We start from the raw sequence: 25344 nt of genomic DNA on the forward strand, positions 1-25344 counted from the left end.
TCCATCCTTTTATTTAAAATAGTTTTGTGTTCTTATTTTTAAATAAAATAATTTAAAAATTAATAATTTAAAAATAATTATTAAAATAACACACTTTAGCATGTCATTTGTAGAAAATAGTTGCATTTTGTTATGTTATCCAGTGTAATAATTTTTATATATTAATATATTAAAGTATTTTGTCCATGACATTTAATGTCATTTCTGATATGTTGATTTTATACCTACAGTAGATTTTTTTTGTTTTATATTTAACTAATTTTTTTCTGGTCTTTTCCCTCTATAATTTCTTTCTTTTAGAATTATCAAGTAAACACTTTGTTATTATATTTACCTCATTTTAGTTTTTAAATTTTTCTTATATTGATTACTTCAAAGATTTTAACATCCATCCTTTACATATTAACGTCTGTCTAATATTTATTTTTTACTGTTCATAATGCAAATACTTTATTTCCCTATTGACTTTTATGCTATGTTTTCATGTGTTTTAATTCTTACATATGCTAAACTTCATAGGACGTTTCTTGTTATGGTTTTAAACAGTTAATAACCATTTTTTTCAACCTAAATAGTAACAATTTTTCCCTTCTTCATTAATGCTATCCATCTGAGATTATATTTTCTTCTTCATGAAAACCCCTTATTAGAATTTATTTCTCTGTAGATATGCTGGTGATTAAATACCTAATTTTTAAATTTTATAGAAAATCTATTTTGTCTTTCTTTCTGATGTTTATCTTCACTGGGTATAGAATTCCACATTGAGAATTATATTTGTTAGCATTTATAATATCATTACATTGTTCTCTGGTTTCCATTTTTTCTGTTGAAAAAAGAACTGTCAGTCTTACTGTTTTTCCTTTGAAGCTCATGTATCCTTTTCCTCTGGCTGTTTTTAAGATTTTCTCTTTTTTCCTTGGTTTTCAGAAGTTTTACTCTAATATGGCTACCTGCAGTATTCTTTGTATTTATACCTCTGGGGCTTTATAAATTTTCTCGAATCTGTCGCTTGATATTTTTGAAATCACATTTGAAAACGTTTTGGCCAGACTCTCTGAAAATATTGTCTCCTCTTTTTTTACTCTTTCTTTTCATTCTCCTATCCACATTACAGGTGTTAAGACTTTTTCACAATATTTCATTTGACTTTTATACTCTTTTCTGTATTTGTTACTTTCTACTCTATTTTTCTTTTTAATTCTTTTTTAAAAATGAAGTAATTTATTCTGTTATCTCCCTGAGAATTAATATAGGAGTCTTTTTGGTGGTATTCTTCTCCTCCATGTCTCATCTCTCTTCCCTTCAAATTTATTTTTTTCTATTTGTTTCCTAATTGCTTATTTTGCTCTTTTTTCTTAGAAGCTTTTGTCAACTAATGAGTGACTCTTTGTGGATGGATGGATGGATAGATAGATACATATATGTTTAAGAATGAGACACTAAAATGTAAATTAGAAACAGAAAATATAGGGACATGTCTTGTGGACTTGTGTGTATCATTGTGGAATGGTAACTCAGTGTCCACCTTTTTTTTTTTTAATCAAAGTCTCCTACATATCAGTCTCTATAGCTCATTTCTTAGAAATTTTCAGTTTTCCTGAAAATATCTTTTTGCTTCTCTTGCCTATAGAGGGAGGATATACATACCTTGTGATTAGTATTCTGAAGTTGGTTTAGGGAGGGGACTGGCCTTATCTCCATTTAGAATATAATCTTAATGCAATGACTTTTTTCTTTCCAGAAGCCCACAGCTGTGTTTTGTGTTTACAGTCCTTAGACCCAGAGTCATTCTGCCTTAACTGGTCTCCATGAATACTTTGCAACTCCTATATGATTTATAAAAGAGCAGCTGTCTCTTTGCTGGGTGCAGACAGGGACCTGGGAGCTTTGGAGCACCTTCTGTAGATTTTTAAGTCCCCTTTCCACCTCTACTTTGTCTCACTCCCACTTTCCTTGGTAAATGATGCCTCTAATTCTTGATCCCATATAGAGTTCTAGGGCAAATCAACTTGCTGTTGTTAGTATATGTCTTTGTGAGCACTTTGGTTTGATCTTTCTCCACTGTCCTAAGTCATTTATCATTCTTCCCTCTATACAGAACACAGTAATAGGAAGTGCAAGAAATTCTAAATATTTAGAACCAAGGTCCTTAGAGATATTGCTTTCCTATAGTCTAACTGGAGCAAGGCCCATTTAAGGTGATAATGCTAAACCCACTCCAGCTTCACACATGCCACAGGGCTCGCCTCTCTAGGTCATTCCTGACTGTTCCCCAGCTTTCCCAGTGCTACCTTCTGTCTAGTTCTGGGCAGCGTATTTTTTTTTCTTGAGCAAAGATTCCAGCCAGATAGGGGATGGAGGTGGGCCTAAAGTTGTCTTTTCATATCAAGAAGAATGAGAACCCTTGAAGGTTAGAGACTCTATAAATGTAAATCTACAAATATCAAAATTTTAGCTATATTAATTATATTAATTTTAATTATATTGCTGGCCATGACCAGTAGAACTTGTACTTGGTATCTACTAATTTATGATACTAAATATGATAAAAGATAAGATTATCATACTGAAAAATTACTTTATAGATTCAAAATTTCTTCAAAAACCATATGTATCTATTGTGCACTTTCCATGTGGTGGGCATTGGATATATAAAGAATTTTTTAAAAGGCATGATTGTTGCCATCATGTTGAGGGACACTGGTGGATTTTTAAAACATTTATTTTGGATTTTAAGTGTGAATTGAAACATTATTTTTTTCCTAAATTTTCAAACAAAACAAATGAGAACTGGCTTTCCTAAGGAGATTATAGGATTGTTCAATTTATTAACTTAGTCCATATTCACTGCTCATCTAGATTTATTTTCATGCAGTGATTCATAAAATAACACAGAACATGAGTGATGCCTACTTGAATTGTCAAAACTTTAAGTTTTCATCTTTAATTTCTTTTGTTTGTGTTTCATATATTTCTGAGTTTGAGAGTGAGGAAGCATTTTAATTAAAAGTATTTCTGCAATGAAAGATTAATTGCTTTTTAAAAATACACAGAGAAGAGTGACTAGTAATCATAAAAAACTTTCACCTTATTATGCCAGTTAACTATATAAAACTATTGTATCAAGCTAAAAATCATATTAAATTTGACTGCCAATAATTATACCAGCAATTAATATTCAGAAATTGGCTAATATACAAGTTAATCTAGAGGGAACGGTAAATGTTCAGTTGTAAATTACATTCAAAGAATCTGGGGGGAAGAGGAATTGGAGGTACAAACTTCAAAAATTACAAACTTCCAGTTATAAGATAAATAAGTACTACTAGGGATGTAATGTACAATACAATAACTATAGTTAACACTGCTGTATGATATGTAGGAAGGTTGTTAAGAGAGTGCATCCTAAGAATCATTGCAAGGAGAATATTTTTTCTTTTTCTTTTTATTGTATCTATATGAGATGATGGAAGTTAAATAAAGTTATTGTGGTTTAGTTTTCTATATATATAAATGTAAATTCAGTATACATATATATAAATTTCATAATTTCTATAAATCAAACCATCATGCTGTACACACTAACAGTGCTGTATGTCAATTATTTCTCAATAGGACAATTAAAATTCAATTACTTAAAGTAAGAAGCAAATTACCTTTGATAAAGTAGATTTATCATTTGTGATTGACATAGTCAATCCTGTCTCTGGGGACAGTGAAAATCATGTGTGGAGGTGGTGGTAGGGAGTCTTAGATAAGCTTTCTTGTGATATTATTTATGTTGAATACTAAACAGTCACTACCTCATGAGAACAAATATAAATAATATAAATTCTATACATGTATATGCATGCACATCTATTACCCTTAGTAGTGTTTCCAAGTGTGGTTCACAAATGACTTGTATCAAAATAGCTGGAATGTTTGATAAATGCTCCACCCCCAATGGACCTAGTCAGAATCTCTGAGCCTGAGGCCAGGAAATATGTATTTAGATAATTGTTCCAGGTGTTTCTTATGTGCAATAACATTTGAAAACCACCTGTGGGATAAGGTAGAGGAGGATGGATAAGCTCATCAATAGAATTGTTCTCTTTGCTGAAGTAAAGAAACCCTTAGGAAAGTGGCTACAGAACATACAAATCCCTATAGTGCATCTGGTAGACAAAATGTAATCTCTTCGTATTCAGACCTCATTTCCTTTCTCAACAACGCTTTCTGCTGTAATCATGAGCCATTCACAGGGCTGTTCCTTCTGCTATTTGTTTATGTGTGCCTATCAGCTTGATGGATAGAGGAGCAGGCTGGGGAGCACAGACACCCATGACCTACTTTGTCACACAAGCCTCTCTTGCCTTTGCTTTCCCCATGGGGTAATCTGCAGTGGACCATTGATTTTGAGTTGGTTTAGACTAGAGATGGCAAATTAGTCTCAATTTAGCCTGTCTAATTGTGTTCAGTACCAATCACGAAGGGAGTTGTGAAATACAAATACATTATCTCTCCCATTCTCTGGTTACACTAATGATTCAGGTTACCAAGAAACATGAGAAAATATATTTCTGCTTCCTTACTCTCCACCCATCCACTCCCTGACAAACAACATCCTTGAACTTGAGTTAATTTTCCTCAGAGAACTTTACTTTTTCTCCTCTCATTTTTAAGCTTCAGCCTTGTGGCCTTTGTTATTGAACTTGTGAATTACAGCCTTCTGAAGCAATGGGAGCTTTAGGTCTTCATGAGAGTCTCTTTACGCTGCTTTTCAGACATCCATTCTCACTAAACCCTGTTCCTCACATTTCTAGAGCAAGCAATGTCCATCTTCTTCTCCACACTTCTCTGCCTCCCCGGATTTATGCATCACCTGAGTTCATCACATCTGAGCCTCAGGGTGTATTTCCTAATGAAATTTTAAAGTGGACAGGCCGTTCTATTGTAGTTAAGGAACCAAAATGCTGTTTTGCATTTGTGTGAAGAATACCAAAGCCCTTCTTCAGTGCTGACAGGAGGAGGGGTGGGGATGGATGGCAGGTGATGCTGTTTTGTATATTGAGAGAGGCAGAAGTGAGATGAGTTGGGTTTAATTCAATTCTAGGCACAGTTCAGAAAAAGCAGCAGGGAACTGGATGAAAGACTTGGACTCTAAGCATCTAAAAATAAGTCCTCTTTGTCCTTGTAATTCAACTTGCTGAAGAAGCAGTGAGGTATAATCACTAAGAATTTGGGCTGTGGTGTCAGATTACCTTGCTTTAAAATTCTGGTTTGACCATTTACAAGTTTTGTCCTTTGGCAAGCTGTTTTATATCTTTCTTCCTCAGTTTCCTCTTCTGTGATGTAAGATGCATCATTATCTCCCATGTATTCAGTTGTCTGGGGGATTCACTGAGAGAGTGAGCTTCAGCATCTGGCACCTCATGAATGCTCCAACCATACTTATTAATAAGAGAGAATTAGAGCATAACTTGATGTCAGCAACAAAACCTTCATACCTCATTTGTTTTGCTTGATTTGGGGTTTGGATAATAGTTTCTTTTAAACATATTTAGGCTGAACTATATGAAATTGCTGATGTTCAGCCATTCTGAACATAAAAATAGTGATATCATTGGGTTCAACAAATAGCTATATATATATATATATATATTTGTATATATAACTATTTGTGTGTATATATATATCAGTACTAGTATATTCAGCCCTTTTAAGAGAGCTAGAGCACTATTAGGTAAATAATATTATTTTCATTTTAAAAAGTAAAAGTCAGAGAAGTGAAGGGATTTCCCTAACATAGCAATGAGCGGGTTGCAAACTTGAGATTTTGGATTCAAATCTTACTTTCTTTCAAGACATAAAGAGCATCTTAAAGAGTGTGAGGAAAACCTTGAAATTATATATATATATATATATATATATATATATATATATATATATATATATATGAAATTTAATTTTGCTGAGATAAATGTTTGCCCCCTTGCCTGGAATACATTATATTGTGTATTAGTTAGAATTATCCAGCGAAATGAAACTGAGTTCCTCACCGAGTTTATCATCAACCTCTCTATCCAAAACTTTACTCCCTTTCTTTTCCTGAACGTGTTCCCCTCAAGATTGAGGGGTATCAAAGAAAATGGGGGATTAAAACAAGCCCCTATGTTCCTGTCTTTTGAAGTAAAAGCCTTTTGCTTTAGTTTACTAGGCCTCCCTTAAGAATCAAAAGGGTGGCTCAAGAGTTAATGATTGGAAAATGTAAAGATGTAAGCCCAAAGAATAGCTATAGAGCCGGGAAACTGGTAACAGTTTAGACTATAAATCTGTCACATCGCAGGATCACTGAACTCCCAGTTCCCTGAAAGATAGAGATAAAGGCCTGACACACAGTCTTAAGTTGTTTTTACAGGAAGCAGACCCCCACCAGATGAAAACTGCCGACCGCAAGCACATAGACCCTAGACCCCTTGAAACCAGAGGTGGAGGGTGCTTGAAACTTCACCTTGATACCAACCAGTCTGAGAATTGTGCACGAGCTGATCATGTACTCTGCAGCCCACTCCCTTACACTGCCTTTAAAACCCCTTCCCTCAGAGCCATCAAGGGAGTTTAGGCCTTCTGAGCATGAATTACCCATTCCCCTTGCTTGGTGCCCTGCAGTAAATGCTGTACTTTCCTTCACCACAACCTGGTGTCAGTAGATTGGCTTTACTGAGTGCAGGCGAGCAGACCCAAGTTTGGTTCAGTAACAGAAACAGAACCAATAGAATGTATGTGTGTGTGTATATATATGAACACCATGATTAGCTAGTCAAAAGCCATATGCTGGGCTCCCCTCACAAGTTTATTTCTCATAGTGGTGGCAAAAGTCTTTCTCGGAACCTTTCCAGGGTGGGTGAGTGGGTCCTGGATGGCAAATCCACTCACATTCCATCCCTAAGTCTTTGAATACCTTCCTCAACAGTGAACAAAGGCAGTCTGGCATTTCTCATTCACACACTGTAGGCCACATTTTGGTCCTTGTTTCAGCCAATCAACCAAACCATTAGAGTCCTTCCAAACTCCCCAAGCTGCAGCATTAAATGCAGAATCTCTGCTTTGTGGTCCTATATCAATAAGTTCAGCCTAACTCAATAGATCCATCTACTATTATCCCACACCTTTAATATTCATTTCCACATAAATTCCCTGATTTCTGTTGGTACAATTAGAAAACTAAAGTAACTCTTATTTTTTCACAGATCAAGGTGACAGCAGGGTTGTTTCCTGGTGAAGCCTCCCTCTTTGTCTTTCAAATGTCTGTCTTCCAGCTTTATCCTCAAAAGGTCTTTTCTTTGTCTGTGTTCACGTCTGGTATCTATTTCTCTTCCTATAAGGACAACAGTTTTATTGTTAGGGACCCATTCTTCTGATTCCATTTACCCTTGATTACCTTCTTAAAGGCCATATCTCTAAATACAGTAACATTGGGGATTGGGGTCGTAACATGTGAATTTGGGGTGAGACATATTTAGTCCATAACATGTCTTCACAGGACAAATGAAAGAGATAGTGGGTAAAGTCCCTTTTCAAGAAATCAGAGGACTAAGAATATTTACACTTTTTAAAAGTTCTCAGGTATAACCCAGAGAAAACTGCGGTTTCTTTATTTGTTTCAACTCCCCGAGAACTGCAAGTCCAAAAACTTCATAATGTTAACAATAATAATAATATCATGATGATGGTAACAATATAACTATTTCTTACTGAGAATTTATTTTATGCTACACACTATTTTTCATGATTTTCATAGAAAAATAGCATTCCTTTAAAAAGCATTATGTAAAACACAGTTTCATGGATAATAAAAAATGAGGCCAACAATGAATAAGTAGAATTTGAAATAAAAAACACAATATTATTTATGTGGACACTCTAAAAAATTAAAAACTTAAGTATAAATTGAATACAATATTGACATAGAAAAACTACACAATTTTGTTGAAATTAATCAAAGAACTAAATAAGTGGAGAGATACTCCATGTTCATGGACAAGAAAACTCAATATTTTTGAAATATTAGTTCTTCCCAACTTGATCTATACATTCAGTGCCAGCCCAATCCAAATTCAAGTAAGTTATTTGGTGGACTTTGTCAAACTGATTCTAAAGTTTCTACAGAGAGACAAGAAAACCAGAATAATCAACACAAAATTGAAGGAGAAAAAAAACAAAGTTGGAAGACTGACACTATCTGATTTTAGTACTTACTATAAAGCTACAGTAATCAAGACAGTGTGATATTGGTAGCAGAATAAACAAATTGATCAATGGAACAGAATAGACAGCCCAGAAATAAATTCACACAAATATAATCAACTGATCTTTGACAGTGGAGTGTAGACAATATAATGGAGAAAAAATAGCCTTTTTAACAATACATACTAGAACAACTGAGTATCCCATGTAAAAATAAAATAAATAAATCTAGACACAGATCTTACATGGTTCACAAAATGTAACTCCATAGGTAGAATATAATGAATGAATAAATAAATAGATACATAAATAAATAAACTAACCTAGGGACACATACAGACTGAAAGTGAGGGGATAGAAAAAGATATTCCATGCAAATAGAAATCAAAAGAAAGCTGGAGTAGCAATACTCATATCAGATAAAATAGACTTTAAAATAAAGAATGTTACAAGAAACAAGGAAGGACACTACATAATGATCAAGGGATCAATCCAAGAAGAAGATATAGCAATTGTAAATATTTATGCACCCAACATAGGAGCACCCCAATACATAAGGCAACATCTAACAGCTATAAAAGAGGAAATCGTCAGTAACACAGTAATAGTGGGGGACTTTAACATCTCACTTACACCAATGGACAGATCAACCAAACAGAAAATTAACAAGGAAACACAAGCTTTAAATGACACAATAGACCAGATAGATTTAATTGATATTTATAGAACATTCCATTAAAAAACAACAGATTACACTTTCCTCTCAAGTGCACATGGAGCATTCTGCAGGATAGATCACATCTTGAGTCACAAATCAAACCTCAGTAAATTTAAGAAAATTGAAATCATATCAAGCATCTTTTCTGACCGCAGCGCTATGAGATTAGAAATCAATTACAGGGGAAAAAATGTAAAAAATACAAACACATAGGGGCTAAACAGTACATTACTAAATAACCAAGAGATCACTGAAGAAATCAAAGAGGAAATCAAAAAATACCTAGAGACAAATGACAATGAAAACATGACAATCCAACATCTATGGGATGCAGCAAAAGCAGTTCTAAGAGGGAAGTTTATAGCAATACAATCCTACCTCAAGAAAGAAGAAATATTTCAAATAAACAATCTAACCTTACACCTAAAGCAATTAGAGATAACAGAACAAACAAAACCCAAAGTTAACAGAAGGAAAGAAATCATCAAGATCAGAGCAGAAATAAATGAAATAGAAACAAAGAAAGCAATAGCAAAGATCAATAAAACTAAAAGCTGGTTCTTTGAGAAGATAAACAAAATTGATAAACCATTAGTCAGACTCATCAAGAAAAAGAGGGAGAGGACTCAACTCAATAAAATTAGAAATGAAAAAGGAGAAGTTACAACAGACACCGCAGAAATACAAAGCATCTTAAGAGACTACTACAGGGAACACTATGCCAATAAAATGGACAACCTGGAAGAAATGGACAAATGCTTAGAAAGGTATAACCTTCCAAGACTGAACAAGGAAGAAATAGAAATATGAACAGACCAATCACAAGTAATGAAGTTGAAACTGTGATTAAAAATCTTCCGGCAGGGCTTCCCTGGTGGCGCAGTGGTTGAGAATCTGCCTGCCAATGCAGGGGACACGGGTTCGAGCCCTGGTCTGGGAAGATCCCACATGCCACGGAGCAACTGGGCCCGTGAGCCACAATTACTGAGCCTGCGCGTCTGGAGCCTGTGAGCCTGTGCTCCGCAACAAGAGAGGCTGCGATGGTGAGAGGTCCGCGCACCGCGATGAGGAGTGGTCCCCACTTGCCGCAACTAGAGAAAGCCCTCGCACAGAAACGAAGACTCAACACAGTCATAAATAAATAAATAAATAAATAAATAAATAAATAAATAAATAAAAAAGAACGTGAATTTCTTTAAAAGAAAAAAAAAAAAATCTTCCGGCAAACAAAAGTCCAGGACCAGTGGGCTTCACAGGTGAATTCTATCAAACACTTAGAGAAGAGCTAACACCCATCTTTCCCAAACTCTTCCAAAACATTTCAGAAGAAGGAACACACCCAAACTCATTCTATGAGCCCACCATCACCCTGACACCATAATCAGACAAAGATACTACAAAAAAAGAAAATTACAGACCAGTATCACTGATGAATATAGATGCAAAAATCCTGAACAAAATACTAGCAAGCAGAATCCAACAACCCATGTAAAGGATCATACACCAGGCTCAAGTGGGATTTATCCCAGGGATGCAAGGATTCTTCAATATATGCAAATAAATCAATGTGATACACCATATTAACAAATTGAAGAATAAAAACCATATGATCATCTCAATAGACGCAGAAAAAGCTTTTGACAAAATTCAACACCATTTATGATAAAAACTCTTTAGAAAGTGGGCATAGAGGGAACCTACCTCAACATGATAAAGGCCATGTATGACAATCCCACAGTAAACATCATTCTAATGGTGAAAAACTGAAAGCATTTCCTCTAAGATCAGGAACAAGACAAGGATGTCCACTCTCGCCACTATTATTCAACATAGTTTTGGAAGTCTTAACCACGGCAATCAGAGAAGAAAAAGAAATAAAAGGAATACAAATTGGAAAAGAAGAATTAAAACTGTAACTGTTTGCAGAAGACATGATACTATACACAGAGAATCCTCAAGACGCCACCAGAAAACTACTAGAGCTAATCAATGAATTTGGTAAAGTAGCAGGATACAAAATTAATGCACAGCTATCTCTTGCATTCCTATACACTAATGATGAAAAATCTGAAAGAGAAATTAAGGAAACACTCCCATTTACCATTGCAACAAAAAGAGTAAAATACCTAGGAATAAACCTACCTAGGGAGACAAAAGACCTGTGTGCAGAAAACTATAAGACACTGATGAAAGAAACTAAAGATGATACAAACAGATGGAGAGATATACCATGTTCTTGGATTGGTAGAATCAATATTGTGAAAATGACTATACTACTGAAAGCAATCTACAGATTCAATGCAATCCCTATCAAGTTACCAATGGCATTTTTTACAGAACTAGAACAAAAAAGTTTTAAATTTGTATGGAGACACCAAAGACCCCATATAGTGGAAGCAGTCTTGAGGGAAAAAAACAGAGCTAGAGGAATCAGACTCCCTGACTTCAGACTATACTAGAAAGCTACAGTAATCAAGACAATATGGTACTGGCACAAAAACAAATATAGATCAATGGAACAGGATAGAAAGCCCAGAGATAAACCCATGCACCTATGGTCAACTAATCTATGACAAGTGAGGCAAGGATATAAGATGGAGAAAAGACAGTCTCTTCAATACGTGGTGCTGGGAAAACTGGACAGCTACATGTAAAAGAATGAAATTAGAACACTCCCTAACACCATACACAAAAATAAACTCAAAATGGATTAGAGACCTACATGTAACACTGGACACTATAAAACTGTCTGAGGAAAACATTTGAAGAACACTGTGACATAAATCACAGCAAGTTCTTTTTTGTTCCACCTCCTAGAGTAATGGAAATAAAAACAAATATAAACAAATGGGACCTAATGAAACTTAAAAGCTTTTGCAAAGCAAAGGAAATAACAAACAAGACAAAAAGAGAACGCTCCGAATGGGAGAAAATATTTGCCAATGAATCAATGGACAAAGGATAATCTCCAAAATATATAAGCAGCTCATGCAGCTCAATATTAAAAAAACAAGCAACCCTTGGGCTTCCCTGGTGGCACAGTGGTTGAGAGTCTGCCTGCCGAGGCAGGGGACACGGGTTCGAGCCCTGGTCTCGGAGGATCCCTCATGCCGCAGAGTGACTAGGCCCGTGAGCCACAATTGCTGAGTCTGCATGTCTGGAGCCTGTGCTCCGCAGCAGGAGGGGCCGCAATGGTGAGAGGCCTGTGCACCACGATGAAGAGTGGCCCCCGCTTGCTGCGACTGGAGAAAGCCCTCACACAGAAACGGGGACCCAACGCAGCCATGAATGAATGAATGAATGAATGAATGAATAAATAAATAAATAAATAAATAGAATTTTAAAAAAGCAACAAAAAAAAACAGGCAACCCAATCCAAAAATGGGCACAAGACTAGATAGACATTTCTCCAAAGAAGACATGCAGATGGCCAAAAGCCCATGAAAAGCTGCTCAACATCACTAATTATTAGAGAAATGCAAATCAAAACTACAATGAGGTATCACCTCACACCAGTTAGAATGGGCATCATCAGAAAATCTACAAACAACAAATGCTAGAGAGGGTGTGGAGAAAAGGGAACCCTCTTGCACTGTTGGTAGGAATGTAAATTGATACAGTCACTATGGAGAACAGTATGGAGGTTGTTTACAAAACTAAAAATAGAATTACCATATGACCCAGCAATCCCACTACTGGGCATATACCCAGAGAAAACCATAATTCAAAAAACACATGCACCCCAATGTTCATTGCAGCACTATTTACAATAGCCTGGTCACAGAAGCAACCTAAATGCCCATCGATAGACGAATGGATAAAGAAGCTGTGGTACATATATACAATGGAATATTACTCAGCCATAAAAAGGAACGAAATTGGGTCATTTGTAGAGACGTGGATGAATCTAGAGACTGTCATGCAGAGTGAAGTAAGTCAGAAAGAGAAAAACAAATATCGTATATTAACGCATGTATGTGGAACCTAGCAAAAGGGTACAGATGAACCAGTTTGCAGGGCAGATATTGAGACGCAGATGTAGAGAACAAACGTATGGACACCAAGGGGGAAAGCAGCAGGGGTGGTGGTGGTGGTGGTGTGATGAATTGGGAGATTGTGATTGACATACATACACTAATATGTATAAAATTGATAACTAATAAGAACCTGTTGCATGAAAAAATAAATAAAATAAAATTCAAAAATTCAAAAAAAAAAAGTAAAGAAAGAAGCCAGTCTGAAAAGTTTTTCTACTGTGTGATTCCAACTGTTAACATTCTGAAAAACGCAAAAGTATGGAGAAAATAAAGATGAGTGGTTGTGGGGTTAGGGAGGAGGGAGAGGTGAATAGGTGGTATGCTATTTTGATGATGGGTACATATCATCATACCTGTGTCCAAACCCATAGAAAGTAAAACACGAAGAGTGGACCCTAATGTAAACTAAAGACTTTGGGTGATGATGATGTGTCACTGTAGGATCATCAGTGTAACAAATGTCCCACTCTGGTGACAGATGTTGAAAATGGAGAAAAGGGGGTGTATGAGAGATCTCTGTACCTGCTCCTTCAATTTTGCTGTGAACCTAAAACTGCTCTAAAACATAAAGTATTTAAAATAAAAGTAAAACAAAACAAAACATGAGGCTCGGTTAGGTTAAATAACTTGCCCAAGAACAAATACCTCGTAAGTAGTTGATCTGTGAAATAAATCCAGATCTGACTGGGACCAAAGCCCAGGATTTACAACTGGCTACATTCCCTGATTTGTGCAATGGATACTTAAAAGACAAAGTGCATTATTTTCACGCACATTTCCATTAATTAAAAAAATAAAATTTGTAACTTATTCCTTCCATATTATACTTGGAACCCTAACATCTCCCCCTGAATGCAAACAAACCTTTTGTGAGCATAGACAGTGTCCCAATAAATGTTTATACATTTAAACAAAATGAAGCTAAACTTCTCGGATGAAAATATATTCCACTTGCCAACTAATGTTTGCATTATTTTCTTCACATTTTTATATTTTTCTACATATCTTTGAAAGAGGCATGCCTTTCTTAAAATCACTACTAACAATGAATTGACAGCTCCAGAGGAACCAAGACATTCTATAAAATATTAGGAAATATTGCCTCAATCTGTGTTGTAATCACATTCCTGTCCTGAGAATCTTCTTTTAGAGAAGATTCTTAGCCTTTTGGATTGTACAACTCTCCAGAAAAACAAAACAAAACCGACAAACACAGCTTCAAATTATGTACTTTTTGTTTGTTTGTTTATTAATTACTTTATTATTCTAAATCCAAGCCACCACCATCTCTTGCGTACACTCTCAATAGACTCCTTTCTTCCTGATCTCCTTACTCTTTTCTCTGACAGACTAGTCTCTACACAGACGCCAGAGGGACATTTTTAAATTGTAAACCAGATCATGTGGTCAAAACCTTCTGATGGCCTCTCTTTATTCAGAATAAATGTAAGTTCCTTATCGACGTCTACCAGGCTCCATGTAATCTGGCTCCTGTCTGCCTCTCTGAACCCTTCTCCTATCCTTTGCCACCTCATTCCTCTGTTCTGGACACGTGTTCCCTTGCTTTTCCGCAAATGCCCAAGCTTGTCCTCCCCCAGGGCCTGTGTACTCACTACATTCTCTGCCTAGATCTTTGCCTGATTCCCTCCAAATGCCACCTCTTCAAAGAGACCTTGCCCACCTCCCTTCCTGATGCAGCCCCCCCACTTCAGTCAAGCTCTAGCCCTGTTTTGTTTGTTTATTTGTATGATTGACTGTTTTGGTTTGTTTTTTCTTTTTACTTTATATTATTTGTCATCACTCGAAGTATATTTACATATTCATTTGTTTATTTTCTGTCTCATCCATGGAAACTCCATGAGAGCAATTATTTTTGTTCATATCTATATCCTCAGGGCTAAAATAGTAAAATACTACAATAGGAAATTAGTGTTTGATACTCAGTACTGTGAAGTAGAAGTTACTCCGTATTGTTAAGTAGAAGAATGAATAAATGAATGAATACATGTACAACTGAGTTACAAATTACATGTATTATAAAACTTAGACAAAATACAACTTTTTAAAAAGCTGTCATAACATAAAAAGAAAGTTCTAATATTTTCTTCTGTACCTTAATGGAGTATTTTGCTCACCTCTGGGGTGCTGCATAAAACAGAGATGTCAACATGAAATGAGGAGTCACCAGCCTTTGTTTTGCCTTTTGTGGTACTGAGTGACCACTCTCAATTCCATTCAGTTTGTAATATACAACTATTCAATTTAGCCTCCTCTTGATATAGCATTCTTTTTTTTTTCAATTTTCTTAAAATTGAGGCATAATTGACATATAACATTCTATTAGTTTCAGCTGTACAACATAATGATTAATAGTTGTATACATTGCAAAATGATCACAACAATAAATCTCGTTAACTTCTCTCACCTTATATAGTTACTTTTTTTTAGTTACATTTTTTTATGACAAAGACTTTTAATATCTACTCTCTTAGCAACCTTCAAATATGCAATTCAGTATTATTAACCATAGTCTCTATGCTGTACCTTAGCTTCTCATGGCTTATTTATTTTATAACCGGTGGAAGTTTGTACCCTTTGGCTCCCTGCATCCATTTCACCAACTCCCACCTCTGGCAACCACCAATCTGTTTTCTGTATCTATGAGCTCAGTTTTTTGCTTTTGCTGTTTCAAATTCCACAGATAAGTGAAATCATACAGTCTTTGTCTTTCTTAGTCTGACATATTTTACTTAGCATAATGCCCTCAAGGTTTACCTATGTTGTCACAAATGGCAATATTTCATTCTTTTTTATGGCTAATAGCATTCCATTGTATATACATACCACATTTTTTCCCATTCATCCATCTATGAACACAAGTTGTTTCCACATCTTGGCTATCATAAATAGTGCTGCAATGAACATGGGGGTGCATATATCTTTTCAAGTTAAAGTTTTCATTTTCTTCAGCTAAATACCCAGAAATGGAATTGCTGGATCATAGGGTAGTTTTATTTTTACTACAACATATTGTTGTCCATCAAGGCTGGACACCAATTGACATTACCACTAATAGCACACAAGTGTTCTCTTCTCCACATCTTTGCCAACGCTTGTTATTTCTTGTCTTTCTGATACTAGCTATTCTACAGGTGTGAAGTGGTATTTAATTGTGGTTTTGATTTGCATTTCTCTGATGGTTAGTGATGCTGAGCATCTTTTCGTGTACCTATTGGCAATTTGTATGTCTTTTTTGAAAAAAAAATGTCTTTTTATATATTCTGAACATTTTGAAATCAGGTTGGTTGTTTGTTCTTTCTATTGAGCTGTATGAGCTCTTTACATATTTTGGAAATCAACCCCTTATCAGATATATAATTTGCAAATATTTTCTCCAGTTTAATAGGTTGCCTTTTCATTTTTTTGATGATTTTCTTTGCCCTGCAGAAGTTTTTACTTTGATGTAGTCTTCTTCTTCTTTTTTTTTTTTTTTTTCTTGTTGTCTTTGCTTTGGGAGTTTCACTCAAAAAAAAAAAAAAAAAGTCATTGCTAAGACCAGTGTCAAGGAGCATACAGCCTATATTTTCTTCTGGAAGTTTTATGGTTTCAGGTGTTACATTCAAGTCTTTAATCCATTTTGAGTTAATTTCCATGTACAGTGTAAGATAGTGATCCAGTTTCATTCTTTTGCATGTGGCTTTTTAAGCATTCTTTCTCATAAAAACTTAAAAATAAAAGTAGCATCATTGGTTGTTTAAAACCTTGAAGATCACTGGTGTCTGCCCTTACTTCTGAGCCTCTAAATGTAGTTGACTCTTCCACACATACTTTAATTTTTAATTAATTTATTTTTTAACATCTTTATTGGAGTATAATTGCTTTACATTGTTGTGTTAGTTTCTGCTGTATAACAAAGTGAATCAGCTATAGGTGTATATATATCCTCTTATCCCCTCCCTCTTGCATCTCCCTCCCACACTCCCTATCTCACCCATCTAGATGGTCACAAAGCACCAAGCTGATCTCACTGTGCTATGCAACTGCTTCCCACTAGCTATCTATTTTACATTTGGTAGCATGTATATGTCAATACCACCCTCTCACTTCATCCCAGCTTACACTTGCCCCTCCCTGTGTCCTTAAGTCCATTCTCTAAGTCTGGGTCTTTATTCCCGTCTTGCCCCTAGGTTCTTCATGACCATTTTTTTTTTTTTTTTTTTTTTTAGATTCCATATATATGTGTTAGCATACGGTATTTGTTTTTCTCTTTCTGACTTACTTCACTCTGTATGACAGATTCGAGGCCCATCCACCTCACTACAAATAACTCAATTTCGTTAATAACTCAATTTTTATGGCTGAGTAGTATTCCATTGTGTATATGTGCCACATCTTCTTTATCCATTCATCTGTCCATGGACACTTAGGTTGCGTCCATGTCCTGGCTGTTGTAAATAGTGCTGCAATGAACATTGTGGTACATGACTCTTTTTGAATTATGGTTTTCTCAGGGTATATGCCCAGTAGTAGGATTGCTGAGTTGTATGGTAGTTCTATTTTTAGTTTCTTAAGGAACCTCCATACTGTTCTCCATAGTGGCTGAATCAATTTACATTCCCACCAACAGTGCAAGAGGGTCCGCTTTTCTCCACACCTTCTCCAGCATTTATTGTTTGTAGATTTTTTGATGGTGACCTTTCTGACTGGTGTGAGGTGATACCTCATAGTAGTTTTGATTTGCATTTCTCTAGTAATTAGTGATGTTGAGCATCCTTTCATGTGTTTGTTGGCAATCTGTATATCTTCTTTGGAGAAATGTCTATTTAGGTCTTCTGCCCATTTTTGGATTGAGTTGTTTATTTTTTTGATATTGAGCTGCATGAGCTACTTGTATATTTTGGAGATTAATCCTTTGTCAGTTTCTTCATTGGCAAATATTTTCTCCCATTCTGAGGGTTGTCTTTTCATCTTGTTTATGGTTTCCTTTGCTGTGCAAAAGCTTTTAAGTTTCATTAGGTCCCATTTGTTTATTTTTGTTTTTATTTCTCTTTTTCTAGGAGGTAGGTCAAAAAGCATCTTGCTGTGATTTATGTCATAGAGTGTTCTGCCTATGTTTTCCTCTAAGAGTTTGATAGTGTCTGGCCTTACATTTAGGTCTTTAATCCATTTTGAGTTTATTTTTGTGTATGGTGTTAGAGAGTGTTCTAATTTCATTCTTTTACATGTAGCTGTCCAGTTTTCCCAGCACCACTTATTGAAGAGGCTGTCTTTTCTCCGTTGTGTATTCTTGCCTCCTTTATCAAAGATAAGGTGACCATATGTGCATGGGTTTATCTCTGGGCTTTCTATCCTGTTCCATTGATCTAGATTTCTGTTTTTGTGCCAGTACCGTACTGTCTTGATTACTGTAGCTTTGTCATATAGTGTGAAGTCAGGGAGCATGATTCCTCTAGATGCATTTTTCTTTCTCAAGATCGCTTTGGCTATTCAGTTTCTTCTGTGTTTCCAAAAAAATTGTGAAATTTTTTGTTTTAGTTCCATGAAAAATGTCATTGGTAGTTTGATAGAGATTGCACTGAATCTGTAGATTGCTTTGGGTAGTATAGTCATTTTCAGTGTTCATTCTTCCAATCCAAGAACATGGTATATCTCTCCATCTGTTTGTAACGTCTTTAATTTCTTTCATCAGTGTCCTATAGTTTTCTGCATACAGGTCTTTTGTTTCCTTAGGTAGGCTTATTCCTAGGTATTTTATTCTTCTTGTTGCAATCGTAAATGGGAGTGATTCCTTAATTTCTCTTTCAGATTTTTCATCATTAGTGTATAGGAATGCAAGAGATAGCTGTGCATTAATTTTGTATCCTGCTACTTTACCAAATTCATTGATTAGCTCTAGCAGTTTTCTGGTGGCATCTTGAGGATTCTCTGTGTATAGTATCATGTCATCTGCAAACAGTGACAGTTTTACTTTTTCTTTTCCAATTTGGATTCTTTTATTTCTTTTTCTCCTCCGATTGCTGTGGCTAAAACTTCCAAAACTATGTTGAATAATAGTGGTGAGAGTGGGCAACCTTGTCTTGTTCCTGATCTTAGTGGAAATGGTTTCAGTTTTTCACCACTGAGAATGATGTTGGCTGTGGGTTTGCCATATATGGCATTTATTATATTGAGGTAAGTTCCCTCTATGCCTACTTTCTGGAGGGTTTTTATCATTAATAGGTTTTGAATTTTGTCAAAAGCTTTTTCTGCATCTATTGAGATGATCATATGGTTTTTCTGCTTCAATTATTTAATATGGTTTATCACAATGATTGATTTTTGTATATTGAAGAATCCTTGTATTCCTAGGATAAACCCCACTTGATCATAGTGTATGATCCTCTTAATGTGCTGTTGGATTCTGTTTTCTAGTATTTTTTTTGTGTGTGGACTTTTGCACCTATGTTCGTCATTGATACTGGCCTGTAGTTTTCTTTTTTTGTGACATCTTTGTCTGGCTTTCATATCAGGGTGTTGGTGGCCTTGTAGAATGAGTTTGGTGGTCTTCCTCCCTGTGTTATATTTTGGAAGAGTTTGAGAAGGATAGGTGTTACCTCTTCTGTAAATATTTGATAGAATTTGCCTGTGAAGCCATCTGGTCCTGGGTGTTGTTTGTTGGAAGATTTTTAATCACAGTTTCAATTTCAGTGATTGTGATTGGTCTGTTTATATTTCCTTTTCTTCCTGGTTCAATCTTGGAAGGCTGTGCTTTTCTAAGAATTTGTCCATTTCTTCCAGGTTGTCCATTTTATTGGCATATAGTTGCTTGTCATAGTCTCTCATGATCCTTTGTATTTCTGCAGTGTCTCTTGTTACTTCTTTTTCATTTCTAATTCTGTTTATTTGAATCTTCTTCTTTTTTTTCTTGATGAGCCTGGCTAATGGGTTATCAATTTTATTTGTCTACTCAAAGAACCAGCGTTTAGTTTTATTGATCTTTGCTATCATTTACTTCATTTCTTTTTTATTTTTTTCTGATCTGTTGTTTATGATTTCTTTCCTTCTGCTAACTTTGGGTTTTTCTTGTTCTTCTTCCTCTAATTGCTTTAGGTGTAAGTTTAGGTTGTTTATTTGAGATTTTTCTTTTTTCTTGAGGTAAGATTGTATTGCTATAAACTTCCCTCTTAGAACTTAGGTCTGACACCTAGAAACCAACCTCAGAAAACAGAATTCAACTCACTGGGCCAACTTACTTTCAAATTGAAGCCCTTTTTGTTTTCCTAACCCTCTGATAATCTGTTTTCTTATTCTCATTTTCACCACATAATTTTGCCCTCTTAAATTTGGCTCTGTCCTGTTTTGATTAAACCTCACATCTCAGCTCTATGTATTTCTCTAAATTCAGAGTCCCCACAACTCTTGAGAGGGCTCCTTCCCACTATCCAGGCTAGACTGATCAAATCTCCTGGGCCAGTCACTAGCTCTGCTAATGAGATGACTGGAACAATATATTTTTTACTCATTCACTTTATAGATTAAAGAATTCAAACAGTTCAAAATGGTGATTTGTGTTTATTTGCTATGAAATTTGTCCTTTATGTAGTATTTTTGCCTATTTAAAAATTTTTCTTTTTATTTTAAGGAGTTATTTATATATTTTATATTCTGATTTTGGTTTCACTTTTTTTGAACTCTAAATATCATGTCCTACTTGTGGCTAACATTGGCTGAAGGTAGTTTTGCAAGGTGAATAGAAGCACTACCAGCTTCAGACTCTTACATTCTCAGCTTGACTTTTTTTTTTTTTTGACCACCACAGCTGTAAGGAGGCCAGTTTGATATTATGACTTACCAAGAAAATGCAGTTTGTCATGGAAGTCCCCTGGCATGTCATTGTTAATTCCCCCAGATTCTGCAGCATGGTTGAAGGAAGCTCTTCTATGTAGCTAATAAAGCTACAGCTTCAGAGACCCTTACTTGCACGTTTGAAATGTTGTATTATTTTTCTTAAAAGCATCCTTAGAAATTGTACACACTTCAGTGAAACCCAGAATTGCCTGGATTCAGCCTTGGGGGAATGTTTTTTGTTACTCTTCTCTTTCCTTAGCCCTGACCTCTATGTATTTTTTTCTGTGCCTTGCCTGGTTTTGAATATGAAATCTCAAATGTCCTCTTTTAACAAATGTCCTTAGGGCAAAAGCCAGGTTCAGTGTTCTGATTACCTCTGTTAGAGTCTCACTTTCACTTATTTTTGGGCCTCCATGTATTTCTTTTCTTGTCCACTCATTGATGCATTTAAAAATATTTTAAAAAATATATTTTCATCAACACGTTTGTTTCAGATAGATGATTACTCAGATTATCTAAACTGATCTTGATGAAAATGGAAGACTCTATAGTAATGGAATTCATCTTGTATTTCTTGATCTATTAACTGATATAAATTATCTTGACTCCCAATTAAGCTAAATGAGAACAGTTGAGGCCCTAACATTTTCTCCAACTCACCTCTTTCACCCATCATCCAATTTCTGTGAGAGAGAACCTACATTGGATATTCTATAACATTTATACTATAGTCAGAGTATCTGTGTTTGTCTGTAAAATAATTTAACAATAAAAGCCAATAAATGGTATTTACACCATATTTATGTAAATGTTATTCATTGCAAAATTAAATATCATTATTTGAGCTGTAGAAAAGTAAATGTTGCCCAATATAACTTAAATCTTATGATTCATCAAATGCTCAATATCATTCTATATTGAAGCTTGAGCCAAATTAGTTTGAAAAAAAAGCTATCTCTATTTCTACTCTATCCCTCAACTAGCTTGGCCTGGCTTGCACTTTTCAAAAGATAATATAACATAAAAAATATTAAACTTGCAGGAGAGGCAGGTTCTGTGATCAGGAGTCTGTAAAAGAATTCTTAAAAATACCTGCTAAATGTTATAAATAACAAAGGATATGTAGAAAAGCAGGTTTTTAATGCTAATGAGACTGGCTTCTTTTACAGCGGCATTGACAAACAAACCTACATAACATAAATGGCGTTTCAGTTGAGGTAAAGTGTTGTGACCAGAGGCTCCAGAAATAGCACTAGTTCAGCATTTGTTAATTCAGGGTTCATGGTGACTCTATAGAATAAAACTGCAACGAAAAATGAGCACTGCATATGGATATAGATGATGATAAAGATGATGTAGGTATAGATACAGATATAGATATAAATATAAATACATACAAGTTAGAACAATCAGAAACTTTTTATATTGATAGGTATTAGATTACATGAAGAAATTATTAATTTTTAGGAATAACAGACTTTGGGCCATTTTAAAAAATGCTCTTATTTTAGAGAAGAAAACTGAAATATATAATGGAGGTTTTTCAGAATGCCTATAGCTAATTTTAAAATAGTTAAGCATAAAAATTAAAGTAATAAAAATGATTGAAAATGGATGTTTTTCTCTAGTCTAGGAAATTGTTTTCTATTTTTACATTGACTACCATCATCCCATCCCTGCATTTCAGCCACTTTTCATTATTCTTTTCTGTCTCTCTCTTTCTTTCTTTCCCTCCCTGCCTCTGTTCCCCCCATTGTTTCTTTTTCTTAAACTCTTTTTAGACTTTGAAGATCCTACATTGATCCAACTATATTTCTTAAATTTTATTTCATAATTGCCATCTTCTTTTTACTTTTGGGTCTCAAAAACTACATTCTGGAGATTTTTCTTTACTTTCACTTTCAAACCTTCTTTTTTGTTTTTAATTGAAGCAATCATATTTTACTTTCTCAACACTTTGTTATTTTTCTCCAATGTTTCTTTTTTATAGTAGCCTGTTCTTGTTTTATGGATACCCCATATTTTTGAAAATATCTCTGAAGTATATATATACATATTTGCTTAATATAGGTTCTTCCCTGAACTCCATTGCTCCATGAATGTGAGCAGGCCATGTTCACTAGTGTGTTAGAGTTTGTGGACAGAGGGAAAGTAGGCTAGTTTTGCCCCACCTCCACCTCAAACACCAAGATAAGGAGGGTTTTATTCTGTAATGCTAACTTTTATGCAGGAATTATTTTCATTGAATTTATTATTATTACTATTATTATTATCATTAAGTAACATACATTTTCTTTGTTAAAAAATGTTTGAAAATCACAAAATCATATAAGGTATAAAGTAAATGACCTCTTTTTCTCTCACACTTATCAACTTCATTTCAGAGAAATAATTATTGTTTTACACTGTATTATATGTCAATTCAGGCATTTTCTATTCAGATACTCATATCACATATCTCAACAAAAAATTGGATATTGTTTCTGTGACTTGGGTTTTAAAAATTTAACAATACTCTATCAATATTTTTGTTTCTATGTTAGAATAGATAGATGTGTGCCATTTTTCTTTAATTTTTACTTTTTTATTTTGAAATTAAAAAATTAATTTCAAGCTCATAAAAAACTGCAAGAATGGCACAAAGAATGTCTATATACGCTGCATACATTATATTAGTCTGAAAGTGCTGCTATAACAAAATACCAAAAAGAGGAGCAACTTCAACAGTAGAAATTTATTTTCTCATAGTTCTGGAGGCTTCAAGTCCAAGATAAAGGTGTCAGCAGGTTTAATGTCTTCTGAGTCTTTTCTCTTTGGCTTGAAGGTGGCCAGCTTCCCATGATGTCCTCACATAGTCTTTTCTCTATGAAATACCACCCTGGTGTATCTTTACATATTATAATTTCCTCTTCTTATAAGGACACAGTCAGATTTGAGAAGAACCCACCCATATGACCTCATTTAATCTTAATCACTTCTTTAAAGGACCCATCTCCAAATACAGCCACATTCTGAGGTACTGGAGGTTAGGGCGTCAACATATCCATTCCAGAGGAGCACAGTTCAGCCCCTAATACCCATGTTCACCAGTGTTAATATAATGCAGCATTTATTTTATTACTCTATTTATACATATTTCTATTATTTTATTCCTGATCATTTGAGAATAAGTTGCAGATGTGGGTTCTCATTATCCCTCAGTACTTTAGTGCTTATTTCCTAAAACTCTGCTCAATAGTCTATAATAACCTAAATGGGAAAAGAACTTGAAAAATAATAGATACATATGTATGTAAAACTGAATCACTTTGCTGTTCTCTTGAAACTAACACATTTTAATCAACTATTCACCAATAGAAAATAAAAATTAAAAAATAAAAAACAAAAAAATAATGATACACTTCTAGAAAGCCACAGTATAACTTTCAAAATCAGAACATCAACACTGAGACGTTACATTCTAATTCAAAGACCCATTCAAAATTTATTGTTTGTTCCCAAAATATTCTTTATAGATTGATGATTCTGTCTAAAATCCTGTGTAGCATTTAGTTGTCAAAAGTCTTTGATGGTCTTCAATTTGGAAAATAATTTGTCTTTTGCTTGTTTTCAATGACCCTGACATTGAAAACTACAGAGCAGTTATTTTGCAGAATGTCTCTCAGTTAAGATTTGTGTGAAGTTCTCCATGATCAGCTTCTGGTTAGGGAACTTTGGTAGAAATATCACAACAGTGATGTTGGTTCCTCTCATCAGAAGGTACTTAATGACAACTCATCTCCTTACTGGTGACGTTACGTTTAATCACATGTTCAAGATGGTGTCTGCAAGGTTTTTTTACTCTAATGTTAGTTAGTAAATTTTTATTTATCAACTAATAATACTTGACATTTTACAGTGTAGTAGGCTTTTCCTTTCTTCTTATTTTTTTTTTTAATTTATTTGTATCAGTGTGTGCTCATGCGTTCTTACTTTATTCAATAGATTACAATCTGCTTCAGTAATTATTTCTTTTGATGCTCAAATTATCCTGTATTTGGCCATTGAATAAGTTCTCGCATCCTTTTGATATGTCTACTTTATTCTTTGGGGCAAGTACGATAGATTGTTGCTTATCTCACTGCATGCACAGAAATTGAGGAGGAAGGAGAAGAGAAGAAATGAGGCCCAAATATTTCATATAGTGGAATCTTTATAATTAATCTTTTTCTGACCCAGAACCCAGTCATGGTCACCACACCTGCCATGTAGATCCTGCAGCATCCCTGGAACCCCCCCTGGAAGAATAACTTTCACCTCTGCAGCCATCGGTTTTATTTTCTACTGAGATTCCTTACCTCCACTCTGATTTTGTCCCTCAGTGAGACTCTTTTTGCCTCCATCTTTTAAAAATATTTCTGATTTTCTCCTGAGGATGTTCTCTCCCCCAATTTTTACTGAAAGTAAAAATAAGCTACTTTTGAAACATGGCTCTTATTATGATTGGTATACAATATTGTATCATAACTTTTTATGTACATAGCATGTTGT

The 25344-nt window shown here is 34.8% G+C and overlaps 1 long non-coding RNA gene across 1 annotated transcript; it reads right to left on the reverse strand.

Annotated features, from left to right (window-relative positions):
• On the reverse strand, positions 1 to 23079 carry LOC309605172. The gene is made up of 2 exons (XR_014231272.1): positions 10179 to 23079; positions 1 to 9816 (listed from the first exon to the last, which is right to left on the reverse strand). It is a non-coding gene; the product is annotated as an uncharacterized lncRNA (long non-coding RNA).
• Positions 23080 to 25344: the final 2265 nt, after the last annotated feature.

The sequence above is a fragment of the Balaenoptera borealis genome (assembly GCF_965194805.1).
Source record: "Balaenoptera borealis genome assembly, chromosome: 11".
NCBI classification, from domain to species: Eukaryota; Metazoa; Chordata; class Mammalia; order Artiodactyla; family Balaenopteridae; genus Balaenoptera; species Balaenoptera borealis.